Source organism: Parus major, chromosome 1 (genome assembly GCF_001522545.3).
Source record: "Parus major isolate Abel chromosome 1, Parus_major1.1, whole genome shotgun sequence".
Classification (NCBI taxonomy): domain Eukaryota; kingdom Metazoa; phylum Chordata; class Aves; order Passeriformes; family Paridae; genus Parus; species Parus major.
The window spans coordinates 86,013,903-86,026,899 of record NC_031768.1 but is presented as its reverse complement, the minus strand read 5'-3'; the positions used below and the strand labels follow the sequence as shown (position 1 = coordinate 86,026,899).

General features: G+C 44.4%; 1 protein-coding gene across 2 annotated transcripts in view; it reads right to left on the bottom strand.

Moving 5' to 3' along the window:
- Positions 1 to 12,469, bottom strand: part of TEAD4 (TEA domain transcription factor 4) — a 50,887-nt gene extending 38,418 nt beyond the window's left edge. Inside the window, exons 1-2 of one of the 2 annotated variants that reach the window (XM_015642577.3) lie at positions 12,352 to 12,467; positions 4,271 to 4,325 (exon numbers count right to left, since the gene is read on the bottom strand). The gene's annotated coding sequence lies outside the window, so the exon portion shown is untranslated. Of the gene's footprint in view, positions 1 to 4,270; positions 4,326 to 12,351 lie in introns of both variants that reach the window. The other variant, XM_015642586.2, reaches the window with a different exon arrangement.
- Positions 12,470 to 12,997: the final 528 nt, after the last annotated feature.

Below are 12,997 nucleotides of genomic sequence, written 5' to 3'. Positions count from 1 at the left end.
GAAAGCAGTCCATTCATTCAACCTCCCAACTTCAAAAATTCAGGGCTCATAGCACCAGACACTTTTCTGACAAACTTTTTTCAGTTTCTTATCACTTTGGATTTTGGGTTTTTTAAATCTTCTCCAAGACCATAATGACCAGATATTTTTTTAAAAAAAGCTAAAAGTTTTTAAGAGCTTTAACATTTCAAAACTTGAAACTGTAAAGATTTAACAACACTTGCTCTCAGAAGGTTTTACTGATCCCTAAAGACTTTTAGACAGCAGTAGATATTACAACATATTATACATCTCCAAAACCCACCAAAAGCTAAGGAAACAAGTAAGACAATACTGGGCCTTTGACTAATTTCAATATAGACAATATAAATTAGACAAATAACTAGACACAGTGTACTGTGCAGCATTTTAACAAATGGTTCACAAAGACATTTAGAAAACCCAGCATATGACTTATTTCCTGTGAGAGTGTTTGAAACACACAAATCACTGGAATGGCCTAGCACTGCCCATCCATCCATTTCAGCACCTACATGAGATTATTTCAACCCTCTTGATCCATGGTATACAGTTTCAGAGCTTTAATGAACATGGAAAGAAATAATAAAATGGGAGGTGAGAGGGGCAGAAAGGGGAGCTCGCATTTGGCTTTTTACCACTGTGACAGGCATCCCACGCACACTGTGAATGGCACCAGGGCCGGCAATGTGACTTTAAGAGACCCTGAAATGAAGGACAACAGTTGCTTCCTTCACCAAACATTCCCCCTTTCACTGACAGATGCTAATAAAAAATTACATGGGTATTTAAGAGATTGTCCTGCTGGGGAATCAGTGTAGAGGAGTACATTTTCCACAGGGAGACACTGACAGGGAAAAAGAAGTTACCTATTCCAAATCTTCCTTTCGTATTTCCCCCAAGCACCCCTAGGCCCTGGAGGCTCTGCAGACCCTCCACAGTTAACACACATTAAAATAGCCACAAACACAAGGCCCGGGCTGGTTTTAACATGTGATGACAGGCTGAAAAATTGAGGGTTCAGAACAAAACGCAAGGTGTGACAGCAAGTGTATTCGTCATACCACCTGCACTGGGAGCTGCAAATCTCACACGAGCCAGCAGGCTTCACACCAAGTGAAAACATCTCCAACTGCTGAACTACGGGACTCCCAAAGCCACAGCCACTGGAAGCTACAGCTCTGCTGTCAAGCCAAATCCCCTAGCAATGCACACAGGCAAAGTCATCTCCCTAGGGAATTGAAGGACCACCATGACCATAAAAAGCATCTACTTTGAATACAGTTATTTTCATCTCCTTAGTGTCCATGCTGACACAAGGGAATACCTAGCAGATGATTTCATCATGGCACACTCTTAAGTTGAAACGTAATAAATATATCTGAAGTATAACTCTCCTTTCCCCACCACATTCACACCCTGGGAGCTGCTGTCTGATCACTTCATATTTTACAAGGCTTGTAAAATCTGCACCAAGTACTTTTGGTGACACAGGAAAATCTGGGTCCATTCTAACCCAAGCTCCAGAATAACTGGAGGAGAAAACATGTCCTGTTCAGTGCAGTATCAACTCTCCAGACTCTGTTCTCCAAACCTTAAAGAAAAGTTGCATCAATTTGAGCAGATGTCATTTGTACAGTAAGAGAAGTCCACAGTGCAAGAGACCAAATATATGAACTTTCTCTCAAGTTGGTGTAAATCAAGGGAGATGTGGAACATAATAGCAGTGACAAAAGAAATTTTGAATTATTGAAAAATAAATCTTGAAGTGACTAGACACATATTTTTTAATGTTTTTTACTTTTCATGCCTTGCCCAGCAATGTTCATTTTATCTCAAGCTACAGCAAGAACCAAAATGTGCTACTGTGGTCAATCCCAACTTTTCTACACCTTGGGTTCTGATTCTGTTTTCCCTTCTTGGAACAAAAGCTATTTCTGATGGATGATGAAAAGTGGGGAACCATACAGACAATAAAATCAAGGCTGTTTGGCCATCTCCAGCTAAAACCTCTGTGATTACTCAGATTACAGAGCACACCAGAAAAAAATTTACTTCTATCTGATAACTCCTGAAGAAATTACATAGACTGAAATAGCCATGGAAATCCTTATAACTATGCCTCTAGATCACTAAGATGCAAAATTTTCTTAAACAATGTTGCTTAACTAGTAAAGACCATGTGCAGTCCCAGGCAATACTCTGTGCCAGAAGCAATAAACAGAAATTCAGGGAGTCCTGGTCGAGTGCTATCTGATCTGTTGGTCTCTGCTTTGGCTGAACACTTTCAAGCCTTCTGTTTCCTGCATTGTCGATCTGATATCAGTGGTGACCAAGATGACCACTCATTAAACTGAGCAAAGCAAACTAAAAAGAAGCTGGGGGCTAAACCCCGTGGTAAATCACTTTATTCAGGTGGCAAATTGGAAAACTGGCAATGGAATCGCTTCCCATTGAATGAGCAATCAGGTGAAAAACGGGATTTTTCAGAAGCACAAGAATGTTGAACAGTCTTATAAGAAAAGTTTCAATAACATTCATTAGTAACTTCTTTAGCAAAATACAAATGTTTCAGTTAGCATCTACTTTCCATTTGCTTAGCTTCCATTCAATAGTAACAACATGTATACAGCCTGGTAATTTTAATATGATTTGTATTACTGAATGTTCTAATATTATTAAACATTTTAGTACTTGATAATTTTTTTTAAGTTCTGCCTGTGGAAGTTTGTAATCACAAAGCTTTCTTTTGATGTGGAGGAAATTTGATTCTGAAAGCACTAAACACACATCCCAGGCACACTCAGACAATTCCTTTCCCATCTGAATTCCCTCACCAGGCACAGTTCTTAGGAACAGAGTAGTCAGAGGATGTTGTCCCATATTCATAATAGCAAGTTTTGCCAGAGGTCACAGGACTTGAGATTCCCTCAGCCTCAACTTATGCCCCACTCCTTGGCTTTTGTACTTCTCTTTTTGTACCTTACAGTTTTCTTCATTCTGATCTCACTCTTATTTTACTGAGAGATGATTAACTGTCTGTCTTTGTAGGGTCCAGTCATGAGTTCTCTCCCAGGTTCAAAGACACAAGGCTCCTCAGAGCACATCCACCTCCTCACCACCGTATCTCTATCTTCCTTCCTAATCTTTCCCTCTGTCCAAATACTCTTTCTTACTCACTCCTGCGCCCTGTTTTTCTTTCTGCCACGGTCACTTCTTCATGAGTAGTTCACAAAGCAAAACCATGGAGAAAACACAACAATCTTTCAGCTCCAGCAGCTTTGGTTTAAGTGTTCCAATTCTGATAATTTCAACACTCTCTTTCCTTTCACACTGGGTATCTCATTGAGATTCAGAGATCCTGCGGGGCTAGACAGCTGCCAAGAGCTCTTCAGCAAGGTCTCATTGAGAGGGAACACATCTTTAAACAGATTTCATAGTCTGACACATCTGCTTTCTAATATTAATCCCTCAGTCATTACTGTTGGTAACAGCTCCCTCTTAAGTGTTCATGGCAGCTGCTCAACACAAAATCATACTTTCCTGAGGATCCGAAAAATTGCAGCCAGCTGCCTCCAGCTGTTCAGTTTTCTTAGAGCTGCTCTGTCCAAGAGACTCCCCCCACCCCATGGCCACCCCCTTTCCCTGCTGGAAGCGAGCACAATCCCGGGCAGAGAGGTGCCCATTCACTCACCCCTCCCAGGCAGGGGCACTTGCCAGCACAGCCGTGCCGAGTCTGCCAGGCGGATCCACTCCTGCTCTGGAGCTGGCTGCGCCCTGACAAAGTCGCTGTGCCTTACCAAGAACATCCCTGCACCCTCGGCCTCTTTCACTGGAACTGCAGGCTGTGGTGGCAGGGATTTCTTCACCTCACAGGTACTCTTTTGGTGTCATTGAAATGCAAACAAACCCAAACAATTCCGGTATTCACCACCTTGGTAACATGAGCCAAGTACGGCTACTGCAGAGGATTCGAACCCCAAAATTTTCGTATCTCATAAAACAAATTAGTTCAGCCATTACAGATGATATCCTGCTGCTCAAGCTATAGAGTTTATTTTATATATATATTAAACAATAAGAAAACCTGGAAATAGGAGCAACCAGCCACTTACTCCCATCAAGAACACCTAGCAAATGAACTTACACAACGCAGTGAAATAAGGAGATTTGGCTTTAGGGAAGCAACAGTCTGGAATACTAAGAAACCTATTGCTCAAGGTACAAGATGGAAGGTAGTATTCAAACTTACCAGAGGAAGAAGACTGGGAAATTCTATGGGACACTACAAGAATAGTTTAGTTCCTCTGAAAGAGAAAAATGAGTGCAATCAGTAGATGAGTAGCTCCCAGACGGTGCAACTCAAAGACTGCAGGAAAAACATACTGGAAAGGGCAAAGGTGGGAAAGCGGGTATTCGACAATAAATCAGATTTGTTAAAGCTCACAGGCAAAAGAGGACGAAAAATCATGGACATGTTCATAGGGTCTCTCCGGAAAAAAAAAAGATGCAACTGAAGCAAGACCAGCTGGCACTGAACTGTACCTAGGAAGGTACCAGCACTTTTGCAGCACCAGACAGCAACCAGTTCATCAGGCTCCTTAGGAGCTGCACTCCCATCATTAAAGCAGCCTGCAGACAGGGGAGATGGGTGGGTGCAGCTCACTGGACCCCTTGAGAGGGCTTCCCTCAAACACTCCAAACAGCTTAGCCAGGGACTGAGCCCGGCTGTCATCTCACTTTTTGCCCTGGGGCCTCCTGCAATCCTGAGTAATGCAGGCTATTCCCTGTGAATAGCCCCATCCACCCAGGACAGCAGAGTAATGCTGCATAATCCCATGAATAAAACCAGTTAAGGTAAGTGTTACTGGCTGTAGAGGGTGTAAAAACTCTTAACTAGCAGTAGTGCCAGACAAGGAGGAAAGAACTGAGATGTGCCTCTCTGTATTGGGCAAGGTAATACACTCATTACATCCACAGGCTGCATGGTGAGATTTTTGTCTCTGTCTCAACACTGAAGGAGACTGGTTTACAAAGGAACAAGCACTACTAGCCTCAGATCATATCCAGCAGGAGGCTGGGCTCCAGCTGAATGCTTGTCACACTGCCTAACACAAAATCAAGCTTGGTTTGTTTGCTACACCGAAACTGCCCTGCAGCAGCTGCTGTTCAAAAGGCACCTGACTTCCCGAGCAAAGCAAAACAACTCTTAAATGATTGCAGTAGCTAGCTCTGGCTGAAACAGAGAGAGGATGTAGTGTCCAGCAGAGTGATATAAATCAAAGCAAGGAGAGAGGAGAACTTCTATCAGTGCAGCCCTGGATAATGCAGTCAAACAGGATGTGATGAGATAAGGCTGTGTGTGGCCTTGCACACCATCCAATCAGTTACATTTGAGATAAAGGAAACAGAGCACAGAGCCTTGCTGCCCTAAGGAGGGGAGGAAAAAGCCCCAAAGGCCAGTTCTGATCCCACTAGTCTAGGGGTGGCCAGCTTGTGGACAGATCCTGAGCAATGGGCAGCTCATGCCCAGCTCCCAGGCACAGGCCACATCACAAGGCCACCAACCTGGGACTGACAAAATGACTACTGGGTGATTTATGTCTCAGCTGGGAGAGAAAAACGAGCCAGCAAGGTCAGCAGAGATTGACACTGCCAGGTTGTGCTGGGATTGAGCCACGCACTGGGCTGGCCCCAGCTCTCAAAGGAACAGTGGAATTCCTGGGGAGTCACTGTTATCTCCCATGTGGGAACTGTTCCCAGAGCTCCCATTCTCCCTGACTTTCCAAGACATGTGGCATGTGTTTCACAGCTTCCCAAACAGAATGAAGGTTGTGGCAGGGTGAAAATGGTTAGTCACCCTCGTGCTAGCAGCAGCAGTCACCAGGAGTCATTCTCCCTGGAGCTGGTTAGAAAGGAAGGAACCAGGGGGGAGTCAAATAATCACATCCCTTTTCTATCACAGAAGCATTGGTTAGCTAACACAGGAAAATTGTAACTGTCCTTTTATGTACGGACAAGTACAAGATATTGACTGACTAAAATTACTTGAGGATTACCAAACCAAGCTAGAGACAGAAAAAAATCAAGATGAGCATTTCCCCCAAGGAGTTATTCACTTATCCTTATTAAAGGATAGGAATCTTCAATAGCAGCCTAAAAAACCCTTGCTCCTACTCAGCTGAGTTGCCAACCCTTGCCAAAATCCAGTTGTCCTGAAAATCTCACCAATGGGCTCAAAAAAAACCCATTTTACCTATGGAAAAAAATAGAGCATGAAGATGTAAGTGAATCACCCAGTAGAATCAGAATAAGGTTAAAATCTAGACAAGAACTTCAAGGCAAGAAAAGGTTAACTTTAAAAGTGATTTGTAATTGCAAGTAGTAACTTCAGAGGGGCTCATGTTTGATACTCTGGAAACTGAGCATCTTTTAAGGGTTTGCTGACAAGTAACTCTAAGCCAAGACTCAAGCCCACTTTATGATATCAAAAGCAAATTCTTATTTCCTAATCCTGCATGCTGCTCATGACATCTTTCAATCTCTTGTCTAGGACTCAAAGACAGATGTTCCAGCAAAGCCTCACAACTGTGACATACCCAGCTTCCAATGACACTAATGTCAGAACTGAACATGAGCTCAGACAAGAGACAGATGTTTGCAGATATCATCCAATGCAGTGAAAATGTTTAGCTCCAAAACTAGTCAGTCCAAGCAAGAAAGAGGTAGCTGAACCTGGGCTTACAAGAGAATAGACAGACAGTGATCACAGGACCCATGAATGCAGTCAGATTTCCCCTCCTGCAGTGCTTGCAGGTGGTCTGTGTTGTGGGCATGACCTGTCTGGTCAGGACTAAGCCCTCTACTAAAGGCTCAACACAAATGCAAATCACTAACAGGCAGAACAGCTACATAAAATGGGACCAATGCTCAGCGCTCTTTTGACTTTTCCTCCTTCAATCAACCAATTACACATGTGCTTTGATTTCAGTAGTAGTCAGGCGTGAGCTTAAAGGGGTTTGACGCTCATCATAAGGCAATGTCTAAGTTAAGAACAGCCACAATGAAACACCTGAGTGAGCCCTACCCATGGCTACTACCCCAGCTCTCCTGGGGTATTGACACCACCACAGCTCAGTTTTGGAGTACACACTCCATCTGCATCATGCAGCAGGTCAACATTCGCTGTTTACACATTTAGCCCTTAAAGCTGACACTGAGGAAAGTCAACCTTTCTGTGAAACACTGTGAAATTTCCTAGCAAACACACACCAGACATTTTTACTAGATTCCAGTGCTCCTACCAGTTTGATACACTAGACTCTAAAGCCACCCTCAACTCAGACCAGTGTAATTTTGAGTTCAGAACTCTTTCCTTTCTCTAAATGTGGCATAAACATGCCATCATCTCCAACCTGCTGAACACACAGTGATTTCACATAAAGCGAATGAAAATAATGAGAATCTGTAATTACAACCCCAACCCTCAAACAGGGTCAATCAGTCAAAAAAACAAAACAAAACAAAACAGTCAAAAACTGAAAAACAAACTTGTCTCCAGATATTGCAGGAAAGCATGAACCTTCTGATTTATCTCTTTGCCCTTCCAGACCCTTCTCACCAGGAAGGTCAACAGGTTATATACCTTCTGCTGGATTAATCTACAGGAGAACAAGGGCAGCTAGCCAAGCAAAACTAGATTCTTAAAGGGACACAGCCAACCACAGACTCTGCTCCAGTTTTTAAAGCATGTTCTTACAAATAAAACCTGTGACCAAAAGCAGTAGAAAACGATGCTGCTACTCTGTTTTTCAGTTCACATACTGGACGGCTATAAGCAAGAGATTTATATGTTCCGCCTGAAGTTATTTTCTTCTGATCACAGAGATCCTTCACAAACAAGTGGGAGCAGAGAAGCAAATAAAATTTTAAAATTTTATTTAAATAAAGATAATTCAAAGAGCAGGGAGTGTGCTTGGATATAACCTTCTTACACAAACCTCTCTTTTATACCTTTTCCCCCCCCCTAAGGTGACAAGATTTTCAAAGCAAAAGATCTGCCAAAAGTCCTGCTAGTCTGGTACAGAAGAGCTTTATTTCAATGAGCTACAGAGATGTATGATCAGGTAAAATGAACTTAGGACACATTAATAAATCCTCCCTTTCCATTTCAGTATACACCTGCTCCATGTTCTCTTGACATTCCCTCCTTAGTTCAAGCGGTCCAGGTTACAAGAGATTACACTTTGCCTGGACATCTGTCATTAATGGTTACCATATCGTTGGAAGGGAGGCACTTTGAGGGCTCTGCTGATTTATTTTCTCTTTGGCAATAGCAAAGCAGATGTTTCGAAGGCTTCCACCCAGGCTCTGAAAGCCACTGGCACTCAAGTCTCAGAAATACAGGAGTGTAAAACACCTATCCTTTGGCAATCACATTCTAACTAAGGTAAGAACAAGGTAAATTATAAACCTACAAGAGAACAGAAAAACAGAGCCAGTGACTCAGCCAGTAGCACCAGGAACTGGAAAACCTGCCCCTCCCTAGCAGGAAAACGTCTAATTCATATGGTGTTAAAAACAAAGAGGAGTGACTGCATCATCTCCAGAAAAAGGAGGACCCAACCAGCAGGAACAATAAAACCAAAAACCTACCAAACCCTCCCCCCATTCCCAAAAAACCCCAAGAACTCAAAACACCACCTCCTACCCCTAAAAAACTCTTTCTCATAATCTAGTCTCAGATCTTGTAATGAGCTCCATGCATGCCAACTCATGGCTTTTTTACAAGGCTCTACAAAGGAACACGCCGGGCATTTATTTAGCATGGCTGTTGGCAGAAGTTGGAGAGAGAGGAGCATCCGTTACTGTAAATCCTAATAAACGTGACTGCTCCTCATAGGAAGACAGAAATGCTGTGAAGGTAGAGAATGAAGAGAACACAGTGCAAAACAAAGTAAGTTCAGATTTAAAATAGTATTTGTTACTCTCTATGGAAATCACAGCTAAAAAATTACTTCAGATTGGCTTTGGAGAGCACTGATCATATTATTAGAAAATTAACTAATGGTTTCAAAACTATGCATAATGATATATGAGACACAAACAGAACCAACAAATACAGAGGGCATCTACTGGGTTGCTGCAGACATTTTTGCCAATCCAGTTGACATCTTAAAGATCTAAGTAAGACTGACTCAAAGTAATGTTAATGAAACTTGCGGGTGATACAGAATGAAGTTTATGAACACTAGTGGGTAGAAGCAACTCAAAGGGTTGTTAGTGTAAAGAAAAAAAAAAGGAAAGAAGCAAGGGAGACAAATAGGACTATGTGGAAAAAGTAATGCAAAGAAAACCCAGAGATAACATCAAGGAAAAGGCCCTCCCAGAAGCAGGAGCTAAAGACAGGCAAGAGTGAGAATGCAGAACAAATGAGAGAGTTGTCTGCAAAGCAAATGCTTCTGCAAAATGACCAATGTGACTTTAATCTCCCTGGGCTCAGATATCACTTCAGGCAAGAGAGATGAATCACTCCAACTCGTGGAATATTGGATCTCATTCTGACAAAGAAACACAGATAAACTGAAGAAAGTGAAGAGTATAAAAAACGGCCAATAATTAGACCCAGAAAATTGAAAAATATTATTACTATACCCTCATTAGTAGTTTGTAAGAACTTAAAAGATGCAAATGCAGAGAGAAATAATAAGCAATCATTTCAGAGAAATACACACCAAGGCAAAAACTGCTGCAGTAGAGTAAGAAAACTTTTCTGATGTACACTGGTTGATGAAAACCTTGCCCAAGAAAACTTCTACATAGCATGGGGGAGTGGGAGGGAAGAACCAAACCGACCCCCAAACCAAACAAATGAACAAAAGACAAACATGAGCTATAGGGAAAGTATAATAGAACTTTTATAAAAGGTAATACTAAATTTTCACATTCTGAAGATACAGTTGTGGTCAAATAAAACAGAAAATCGTTTTGCGCTCACAGGAGCTGCTGTACACGTGGTCCAAGGAACTACTTACGGTGGGGAAAAATGGCAATGTTGTTAATAAAATGTCCCCATTCTTCTCCCACCCTTCACCTCCTAGTCATTGCTCCCCCTTCTCCAGACACACCAGCAGCACATGATTAACTTATGTTTATCACACCACATATGATTAATTTGACAGGAGAACGAGCAGATGTGGCTGAAAACAACTTGCTAAAAGCGAGTGCTACTTTTGCTGTGGACCAGCCCCGGGGCAGTGAACAGCAGTGCCAGCGTCCCTGCCAGTGACAAAGCACAGAGATGTGACAAGTAAGGAAATGGGCACTCTGAGGCTCTGAGGGTCCGTAGCAGTGCCAGCCTCAACTCTTTGTGGGCCCAGCCCTCGGCTTACACTGGGATGGAACCAAGAGCTGAAAGATACATTAAAGGACACATAATACCAAGGACGAAAAGCTGCGAATAAGCATGCAAACAGAGATGAAAGCTGAATCTCCTGGAAACAGTACTTTTCAGCAACCCTCTCAGAACTCTGCTTACTTGAATTCTGTGAAACTAATACCCGAGTAAGAAAACCAACAGCAACTGTGACTTTTTTTTTTTTGTAAGCCACAGACAAAATAGGGTCCCATGGAGCCCTTTTTCTCTTTAAAGCTTAGCAGTACTATTTTCATACCGTTCTCCCACAGATGTTTTTTGATACACCAACTGAAATGCTTATCACAATAATTGCCTAAAGTAGTTCAAAACCATCGGTAACATTAATTTAAAAATCCAAAAGAAGTGGCAGGATCCAAGACAGTGGAGAAATTCCTGGTAACCACTCTCATGCACATTTGTTTGCTTCCAGGATCACCTCCAAGAGGACACCAACAATGAGCTGATAGCCCAGCTTAGAGACTGGTAAGACTGCTGCATGCTCAAGTTTGAGGGAGCCATTCCCACTGGAATTTAGGAAAACCTGAAAAGGTGACTGACTGCCCTTCACTCTGCCATCCCAAGTTCCAGAGGAAACCACAGAGTCCCTCAGCATCCGGCAGCCCTTATAAAGAAGTCCCTCTGCATTCATTACAGGACTATCCCAGGCTCTTCTCTGTCATGAGAACAAGCTATTGAAACCAAAAGGCTTTAATTGCACTGGTGACTGTACAGCAGCATCAGCCCAGCCCCAGATCTTGCTACGTACCCACTCTGCTTTCCCCCTTGTCCTGCTCCTCTCGCTCCTCCCCGTCCCTCTCTGCCCTGTCCTGCTGCCCACTTCCTTCTGCGGGAGAACAATAAAACCTCTCACATCGACCCAGACAGATGGACAGACAGGTGAACGAATGCTCTGCTCACTCTGCACACAGACACCGCAGTCAGGTCCTGGGAAAGCCGACCTGTTCCCAGGAACAGGAAAAGATAAAAATCCCATCCCTAAATCTCCTTTCCTCCTACTCAGCCCCCTATACTTGAAAAGTATTTTGTGTTGTTTATTTGCAGAGGAGTCGCAGAACTCAACCCTTTTAAGGTTAGAAAGTAACATGAGTGTAACTCCAGGTTAAACAAAAACAAAGTTGGTAATTAGTTGTGGTTAGTTCTGAGTTTTCGTTAGGGTTTTTTTTTAACATATGTGATCGTTCACTATAAAATACTTTACAGAAGACCATAAAACATGTGGAGTTACACTTCTTTCGTCTTCTGCAAAAAAGCCCCACTTTAGTATCCCATGCAGGAAATTGTTTAAACGGAATTACCTGCATAAGATAAAAGATTATTCCGGAAAGCTTTTTGTTTGGCTTTTTTGTGTGTGTGCTTGGTTTGTTTGGGGTTTCTTTAATCCTTTCCTGTGGCATGCCACCAAAATTCAACTCTAACTTCAGAATAACTGAACTGGGAAAACATTCTCTCATCTTTTGGTAAATGCCCTACAACAACTTACGTACCTTCTCACAGATAAGCTTCCTTATGATTTTTTTGTTCTGTTTCCCCCCCCCAAAAAAAAAATTCTATAATTTACATTAAAATTTACTACATTAAGTACTGCTCCTTCTTTCCACCCTCCCCAAGCGCATCCCTACGACCCGTACAGAAACCTCTTTCTCTTTTTTTCCCCCTCCCCATTAGCGCTGCAGTTTTCAGCGAGCGAGTTCCCGAAGTGGCAGCGCCGGCAGCCCCTTCCTGGCGGGGGAAGCCGCCGGAGGCTCCATTGAGGATGTTCCCATCGCTTCCTTTGTACGCCTGTGCCTCGCCTGTCGCACACGAGCGGCTCCCACCCTCCCTTCCAGCCCGTCTCCCGCAGGCACCCGCGCCCCTTCGCCCCGCGCCAAAGCCATCGCGGAACAGCGTGTCCTGACCTGGGCGAGGCTGCTGCTCCGCAGGGGCAGCGGGGACCGGCTTCAAATCCTCCTTCAGCTCCAGGACTTTCTGCCAAGAGAGCACCGAGCGCTGTTAGTGCGCGCCTGCCCCTCGCTCCCGCCCGATCCCCACCCCCGAGCCCGCAGGGGTGGGAGCGGGGGCTGGGACAGGGGCAGCGGGCGGGTCAGCCTCCCGCTCAGCATCGCCGCCGCCGCCAAGTCGCAAAGAAAAAAGTTGGCGAGGAGCGGCTCCGGGGTGGGCCCGCGGGGCTCCCCTTGCCGGTCCCGCGGCGGCGGGGAGAGGCGAACAATGCCGGGCCGGGCGGGTGGCCGGGAGGGGAGGGAATGAGATGGGATGGGATGGGTTGGAATGGGATGGGATGGGGGGGCAGCCGGGCCGGCGGGAGCGGAGGCACAAAGCGCACACTCACCTGAGGAGCGCGGCCGGCGGGACGGCGAGCCCGGGCGGCGGCGGGGCGGGGGGGGCGGCCGGGCAGGAGTTTGGGAGGAAAAGGGAGGGTTTTTATTTCCCCTGGAGTTTGAAAGGAGGAAGTGAGGAATGCGAGGAATGAGAGTTGGTATGAAATGAAGGCAGCCGAGGGAGGGAGGGACTGCCGGCTAAGGCAGGGGCTGGGACGGGGCTGGG